Source organism: Delphinapterus leucas, unplaced genomic scaffold, assembly GCF_059928025.1.
Source record: "Delphinapterus leucas isolate spDelLeu-1000000601 "Yukka" unplaced genomic scaffold, BTC_Dleu_Yukka2 spDelLeu_asBTCV2_sq85, whole genome shotgun sequence".
NCBI lineage: Eukaryota > Metazoa > Chordata > Mammalia > Artiodactyla > Monodontidae > Delphinapterus > Delphinapterus leucas.
In genome coordinates, this window is record NW_028322294.1 from 310,230 (window position 1) to 317,956 (window position 7,727).

The 7,727-nt window shown below is 46.5% G+C and overlaps 1 long non-coding RNA gene across 1 annotated transcript; it reads left to right on the top strand.

Annotated features, from left to right (window-relative positions):
- The first annotated feature begins 1,382 nt into the window (after nt 1-1,382).
- On the top strand, nt 1,383-7,404 carry LOC149743764 (uncharacterized). Its single transcript, XR_016391794.1, has 4 exons — nt 1,383-1,487; nt 1,998-2,088; nt 5,947-6,146; nt 6,618-7,404. It is a non-coding gene; the product is annotated as an uncharacterized LOC149743764 (long non-coding RNA).
- Nucleotides 7,405-7,727: the final 323 nt, after the last annotated feature.

A 7,727-nucleotide genomic window follows, 5' to 3' on the forward strand; every position in this document is an offset into this window, starting at 1 on the left:
TCTAGGACAAGGGAAACATGTGTTGTTATTCAGGAGCTGGAAGCTACAGCATGACAGGAAAGAATTGAAAAATCCTGGTCTTGGTCTACACGTCACTTTACCTTGTCCGAATCTTGTTTCTTTGGCTTGCTTCATTGGAGTGTTTTCTGTCTCCTGGGACTGACATTGTGTGTTCTGTATCAGGCATGTGACATGTAGAAGTTTCAGAACCCAGAATCATATAGATCAGTAAAAATCTATATATTTTTGTTTAAAATCTATTTAAAATCACACTGGGCATAATTCATATATTCCAAAAGTAGTTTGACCCTCTGCTCATGAGATTCTTTTTATGGTATGTCGAAGCAAATTTGGACTTCCATCCCCAATAAACTTTGAGGTTGGAGGACACAAAAGCTTTTGCTCAGACCTAAATTCTGTCTGAAAAAAAAAGGGTAACTATTATAAGCCCTTTCTAACCTCTCCAGGAGCAGAAATGATTTACAGCTATGGCATTGAACCATAATTTCTTGATCTCGTTTGAGAAGAGTTCAGTAAGAAACAGTGTCTTGAGTTTTGTTCGTTGGTTCCCTGTTTTCTTGTCTTGCGTGCCAACAATCCACTGTAATACGTGAGTGAGTATGGCAGCAGGCCGAGTGTTCCCTGGAGCTCGTTAAATGAACGTGTTTTCCTGAAATGACTTTTGTCTCCTTGTTTTCAGCCCCTCTTCTTTCCTCTGTCCTTTACTATAACCAGGGCTCAGCAAAAGCTGACTGGCTTTGTGCAGACCCTACTTAGGGTAGTCTTTTCTTCATTATTTTATTCACGGCCCCTCCATTTCATTGTTTGCCTTCTCGAAATGTGTTGAAATCTTTCTGTGGTTGATGACTTCCACAATGTCTTGGCTCTTATTGGTTGATTAATTTGGGTATTTCTACAGTTTTATTTAAACCTGGTTTCAGGAGGACCAGAAAGTAAATATATTTCCTAGTCTGCCATCTTGAGCTGAAAATCCCTGTGGATTTTAGCATCCAATGTTCCCATGGGTAAAAAACCCAACCTTGGCATTAATAGATGTACACTCAAGATTTCAGCTTTTCTTGAGCAATCACTAAGGATTTAATATGCGGTCACTTCTAATGGGAAAATAGTAACTATCTCATGGCGTTGATTTGAGGATTAACTTAGATAATGGACAAGAAAATGCTTGGTAAGGTTTTAAAATCTATAAAAAATGTTTTTTGTTATTATTTGATTTGTTGCTATTTCAACTTTAGCTGACAGTTGTTTGTGACCTTGCTTATGTGAGAAAATGCCTTCTGGTTTATTGTTTTGAAAGCCAGATTATATTTTTCAATAGCTCAATGGAAATGGCATCATTTGTGAAGTTGAAGGGTGAAGGCATAAATGTTTCTTGACATTTGAATCAACTATTGGTCTTCTGGGGCTTGTCCTTATTCTCCTGCAGTCTCTAATCAACATGGCATCCAGAGAGATCCTGTTAAAACGTAAGTCAGATCATGTCACTCCAGGCTCTTCAGTGGCTTCTTCACAGGAAAAGCAAAGTCCTCAAAGTGCCTCCACAGCCCTAGAAATCTGGGCCTCTGTTTCCTCTCTGACTGTTTCCTTCTCCTCTCCACTTTGCTCCCTCTGTTTTCCACACACTGACATCCTTTCTGCTCCTTGGATACTCCAAGCCCACTCTTGCCTCATTGCCTTTCCATCTGACTGTTCCCTCTGCTTGTACTATTCACTTCCCAGATATGCACCTTGCTCCCTCTCACAACCTTAGGTTCCCTCTTAAATTTTATCTTCCCCAGAAAGCCCTCAGTGATCACTTAGTTTCAGATCGCAGCCTCCTCCTACCAGCTAACAATCTCCATCCCCCTTCCCCGCTTGCTGTTTTTCTCCAGCACTTACCTGATATACTAGTTATTCTACCCATTTATTCAATTTTTATTTACGTATTTACACTTACGATTTTATATTTGCTTCTTTACTTTTGTCTCTCCCCTCAGCTCGAGAGAGGCTATATTCATCTGTGTTAATCACTGCTGTGTTTCCTGAACATGCCTAGAAAACATACTGAAGAAGGGTGCCTGAAATTTGGTAAGGGAGCCATCAATTTTCTTGGCTGAATGAAGAAATATGCTCATAAATTAATGAACAAATCTCTGGGGTTTCTGAATTAAGGACTAATGGGAAGAGGAAGGCAAATGGTTGGGACAGGGTACTGCAAGAAGGAGTATTTGGAGTACTCTGATAGCTCTCCTAATAGATAACATTTTGTTCATTTAAATAGTTTTAACGAGAGAGCTGGGAACTCGGGACACACAGCATCGAGGTTTTATAATGCATTCTGTAGAGTTCTTTTCGAGTGTGTTCAAATATCATTGAAAATATATGCATGCATATAAACCTCTGTTACTTTATTTAGTGCTTTACAAGAGCCCCTCAAGGAAGGGGTAGTAGCAACTATCAGTATCCTTCCTTTATGATGAGCTTAATTTATTCAAAATTACATGCTAATTTATTTGTAACTGTGAAACTAGACTTAGTTATTTAGTAGACCCTCCCTAGAAACCTATGACGTTAATAAAACCAACAAAACTGTGTTCAGGTTCCAGTGATACACACATTACAGACTCAATTATGTGTCATCCATTTTAATGAAGGGAAGAAGTGATTTAACAAACACAGAGCAAACAAACAGAATATGAAGGTTTGTCCTCCATTAATATTAGTAATGGATAAAGTGGGCTCCAACGCCTTCAAGGTAGCTTGAGACCCATCATCTCTGTGTCATGGGAAGGGGGATGCTCGGCCAGGATGTCTTTCTGTGTCACTGAGAAAAATTTCCATAATATATAACGATACTTACTGAAACGGATATGGGGCATTTGGGTAATTAGGAATCCGTTAGCATATTTTTCCGGAAGCCTTGACTACGAAACGAGGATAGTAGATTTGGACACTTGCAGCCATGCAGAAGTTGTTTGGGTATTCATCTTTATGCCGAATGAAGTAAGCTTATTTCATCTCTGCAGCTTCCCATATACCATTTTCCCACCTCTGTTTTGTGTTTGGAAAGACTTTTAGAAATTAAAACTCAAGTTAAAAAGTGAGTGACGGGCTTCCCTGGTGGCTCAGTGGTTGAGAGTCCGCCTGCCGATGCAGGGGACGCGGGTTCGCGCTCCGGTCCGGGAAGATCCCACATGCCGCGGAGCGGCTAGGCCCGTGAGCCATGGCCGCTGAGCCTGCGCTCCGCAACGGGAGAGGCCACAGCAGTGAGAGGCCCGTGTACTGCAAAAAAAAAAAAAAAAGAGAAAAAGAAAGAAAAGAAAAGAGAGTGAGTGACAACTTAAATGATATATGGAATATTTTGCTGACTTAGAAGAGCATGCAGAATTAAATATGACCCAGTTGAAATGTTAATTTTATTTTAATGTGTATATTGGGGTGGAGTCTTAAAGGTGCCAGAAAACAAGCATTCACCCATCCTGTTTGGAACTGCAGCACACAGGCACCTTCAGTTACCAGTTCTGTTCATTCCACAGAATCATCTTGGGAAAACATACTGTTTTTTATGTACCTGGTGTATATCTTAACCAGTTTGAAGAATTTCCCAAATACCTGTTAATATGTAGTTCTCCGATTCCAATCTTGCCACGTTCTGTACCAGTGACACAGCACATAGGAGTTTTATTTCTCTTCCTTTCTCTGGGTTGTTGAGAACCCAACGAAAGAACAATGGAATGGCATCAAAGAGATCAGGGTTCTTGACTCAGATTTACCATAAAATAATAGTGTCCTCTTGGGAAAATTATAGTTGTTCTAGGCCCCTTTCCTTTTCTTTACTTTGACAGAGCTGCACTAGATGACCCCAAGTAACACTGTGCTCTTTGCAGTAGTAGCTTAGACGTTATTGGTTTTCTGAAACAAATGAAGACAGTGACACAGGAAACTGTGCAACATCTCTGTAACGATGTTTTCTTAGAGTTGCCTCCATTTTTCAGATGATAAGATGGCTGAGCACAGAAGTAGGTGTTTTGACCAGAGGTTCCAGAGTAGATGGAACTGAACCACAAGTTTCCTTCATTCCTGAAGCTCACTTAGCCAAAACATAGGCTTCTGAATATTAAGCTGTAAAGCATATTATCAGTGTGCTTTAAAAGAAGCGGTTCTTCTAGGATTTCTATTTAATAGCAGGCGGTTTTGAAATTCTTAGAAGATCATCGAATCTTGTGAGATTTACAGCTCTATTTTCCTGTCAAGCAAGTTGTATCAGTGCCAGACAATCATCTGAGCTTCTGGATGCTTCTCTGAACCTCTTGAATTTTTCTTCTTGCTATCTGAAATTCATGCCAGATAAGCCTTTTTGTAGAGAGCATGTACAGACTTGTCTATTTTCATATAAGAAAGCGATGCAGTGAGCCAGGTCGGGGGTTAAGCCCTCATTCTCAGAGTGGTATTGAGCTCCTGGTGAAATGTAATCCTCATTTCCTCAGAATAGAAAAGCAGTTATCTCACGTTTTTAATGCCATTAACTCTTTATACATTTATGTATAATACATATATTTATTGTACCTACGAGGTGTGCTCTCTTTGGGAAGTACAAAGCTATTTGAGACGTAAGTTGTTCATTTTTTTGTTTTCCCACAAATACTGTGACCCTTTGAGCAGGAAGGTCTGTGTTTTACTAACATCTAGAACAAGCAGCTAACACGGTGTCTAAGATGTAGTCAATAAATATGAAATAGGTAAATGAACACATTTTTTAAGGAAGGGCCAGGGCATGAACAAATAGAAAATTTTCATTTTCAGTCACAAAGCCACAACAGACATAAAAATGATACAGACAACAAGTGCTACGGTCATTCAAAGAAGGCATAGAATTGATACAACAAGGATCTCCCCTATGGCACAGGGAACTGTACTCAATATTTTGTAATAACTTATAAGGGAAAAGACTCTGAAAACGGAATCACTGCGCCGTACACCTGAAACGGACACGACATTGTAAATCAACTATATTTCAATTAAAAAACAAACAAACAGACAACAGCAACAACAAAAACCCAAAGAGGTCATAGAAGTTCTTATGAGATTCCCGAAGAGAAGAGAAGCCAAATGAGGACGGGAGAGGCGGCTTTTGAATCCGTTCAGAGGAGAAGTCACAGAGGAACTAGTCATTGATCTGAACTTGAGATTAAGATTAAGATGAATTAATCTGAATTAATTAAGATTGCAACACAGGGATATTACAGATGAAGGTAATCACATAAACTTACTATACTGAAACTTGCAGAGGTTATGAGTGTTGTTCAAGATCCCAAAGCAAGTGCATTGTGGAATCAGAATTTTAAGTGAGGCCTGATGAACTAAAAACAAACCAACACAGAAACAAGCCCTTCCTGTGACACCACGTTGCCTTTGAAGTCGTTTTTTTTGGTGGATTGGCAGAAACTGGTTCCAGTGTTTCTTGCAGGAATGACTGGCCATAGGACTGGGCGTCGTAGCTTCCTGCCAGGCGGCCGAAGGTCGCAGGCAGGTGGGTCACTGGGACACACGCGGAGGGGCTCCTGGCCGGCCCCCTGGCCGCTCAGTGCCCCTGCCCCAGAGCGGGGGTGGGGGCCTCAAAGCAGCCTTGTCTGAGTCCCCTGCCACTAGAGAGAGTATTGGCCCAACACTTGTAGAAAATGGGGACCTTGCTGGCAGTTCAGTGGAGGGACACAAATAAATCTTTGCCGACTTTCTGCTGAAGCTCACGAGGGTTCACTCCTAAGCCTCTTACAAGGCCAGCTGCCGAGGCTGCGAGAGATGAGTCAGGGCTCTCCCTCCACCACGGGGAGATCGCTGGTTAAAGCGCTCACGAGGGAGTGAACCGCGTGTCCGCACCGACACGCATGGGCAGACCTCGTCGATGCCTTCTGTCCGGGGTATGAAGCCCTCTCCTGCCTCTTCCAGGCTCTCTAGAAAGCATGTGCAGAGCCTCCCACTCCACCCTCGGACTCCGTGGGCCACAGCTGGAGGGACCAGCCAAGGAGCCGTGGCAGGAGGAGGCCAGAGGGCAGTGGGCCTCGGCCGGAGCCCGTCAGTCAGTCCCCATTCACACACCACCAGACGATCCTCTTGACCTGGGCAGTAGCCGCCAACCGACCGCTAAGGTGAGCCCGGCGCGCGCTTGGCTACCTGGCATGGCTGGGAACCCCAGGATCTCCTGGCAGAGGCGGGCATTCTCCTGGGCCGGGTCCGCGGGCGTCTGCGTGTGCAGGGCCTGAACCACCTTGGCCAGGACGATCTGGCACAGGTTGAAGAGGCCTGGGGCGTGGGAGGAAGGAGACGGGGGGCTGGCACCGTGTCCAGGCCACGCTTGCCAGCCGGGCAGACCGGAAGCCCCCTTCCCTTCCCTCGGTCCGGCCGCATCTGGGTTGGCCTCCCGGGACTTGATGAGCTTGTCCAGCAGCTCCTGAGGGACGGTGCTGCCCGTGCCCCACCAAGACTGGCAGCAGCGCCAGGGCCTCACAGGGCACGGCGCCCCCGGCCCCAGAGCCTTCCCTCTGGCTCTCATCACCGGCTGTCAGCAGACCTGCATGCAACGTGCTTTTCTTTTCTCTTGTCTTCTTTACGTCCCTCAGCCACGCAATGCGGTGAAGCCCTGACGCTCGCTGCCACGTCGGTACACCCTGAGAACACGATGCTCAGCGAGAGAAGTCATACACAGAAGGACACACAGGGCGTGACCCCACTGAGGAGAAACATCCAGAGCAGGTAGATCCACAGAGTCAGCGAGTGGGTTCCTGGTTGTCAGGGGCTGGCGAGGGGACGGAGTGATAGCTAAGGGCGTGAGGGACATTTTCGGGATGATGGAAATGGTCCAAAGCAGTAGTGACGTCTGTACGGCTCAGTAAACTGTCCCCACACGCCCCAGTGCAGCCTGTGAGAGCATCGCTCTCAGGATGAAGGGCTGACCACAGGAAGACCGAACGAGCAGTGGGTCCTGGGCCCAGACTCTCAGCTGGCGCCCCCCACGTGGGGAAGTCACTGGGACTTGCTGAGCCTCCACGGAGACTGGCAGCAGCCCCCGAGCTCACAGGGCACTGCACCCCCGGCCCCAGAGCCTTCCCTCTGGTTCTCATCACCGGCCGTCAGCAGACTTGCAGGCAACGTTCCTTTCTTTTCTTTTGTCTTTTTTAAAGGCAACTCTTGAGTACATGTATTTAACATGCAGGGAACCAGCCCTGACTCCTTGATCTGGGTCTTCCAGCCTCTAGAGCCTCGAGGACATCCATTTCCGTTATTTACGCGCCCAGTGCCTGGGGTTTGATGATGGAAGCTGACACCGAGGGCGTCACCACGTGTGGGGTGATGTCAGTGAAAGAATCCCGTGGCGAGGGCCTGCCTGAGGACCACGCATGCCCGGGCCCTCCCCGCCCCCTGCCTGCAGCCCTGCGCCTGGGAGCGGAGCTGGTGCATCGCATGCCCGACGTCGTGGAAGTTGGTCTCCCGCTCATCATGCCGCAGCAGGGAGGGCAGGTTGGGCGTAGGCTTGGTGAAGTTGGCCACCATGGCCGCGATGGCGATCTGGCAGCTCCCATCGTGCTGTAGGCAGGCCGAAGCAGGCCGCGTGCCCGGACTTCCCCACCCTGCGGAGGGACGTGGATGGGGCCCCGCTTCCACAGAGGAGCCCCGGCCCACGGCCGACAGGTTCCCCCACGCACGCACCGAGGATAGAGGTCAGGTAGAAC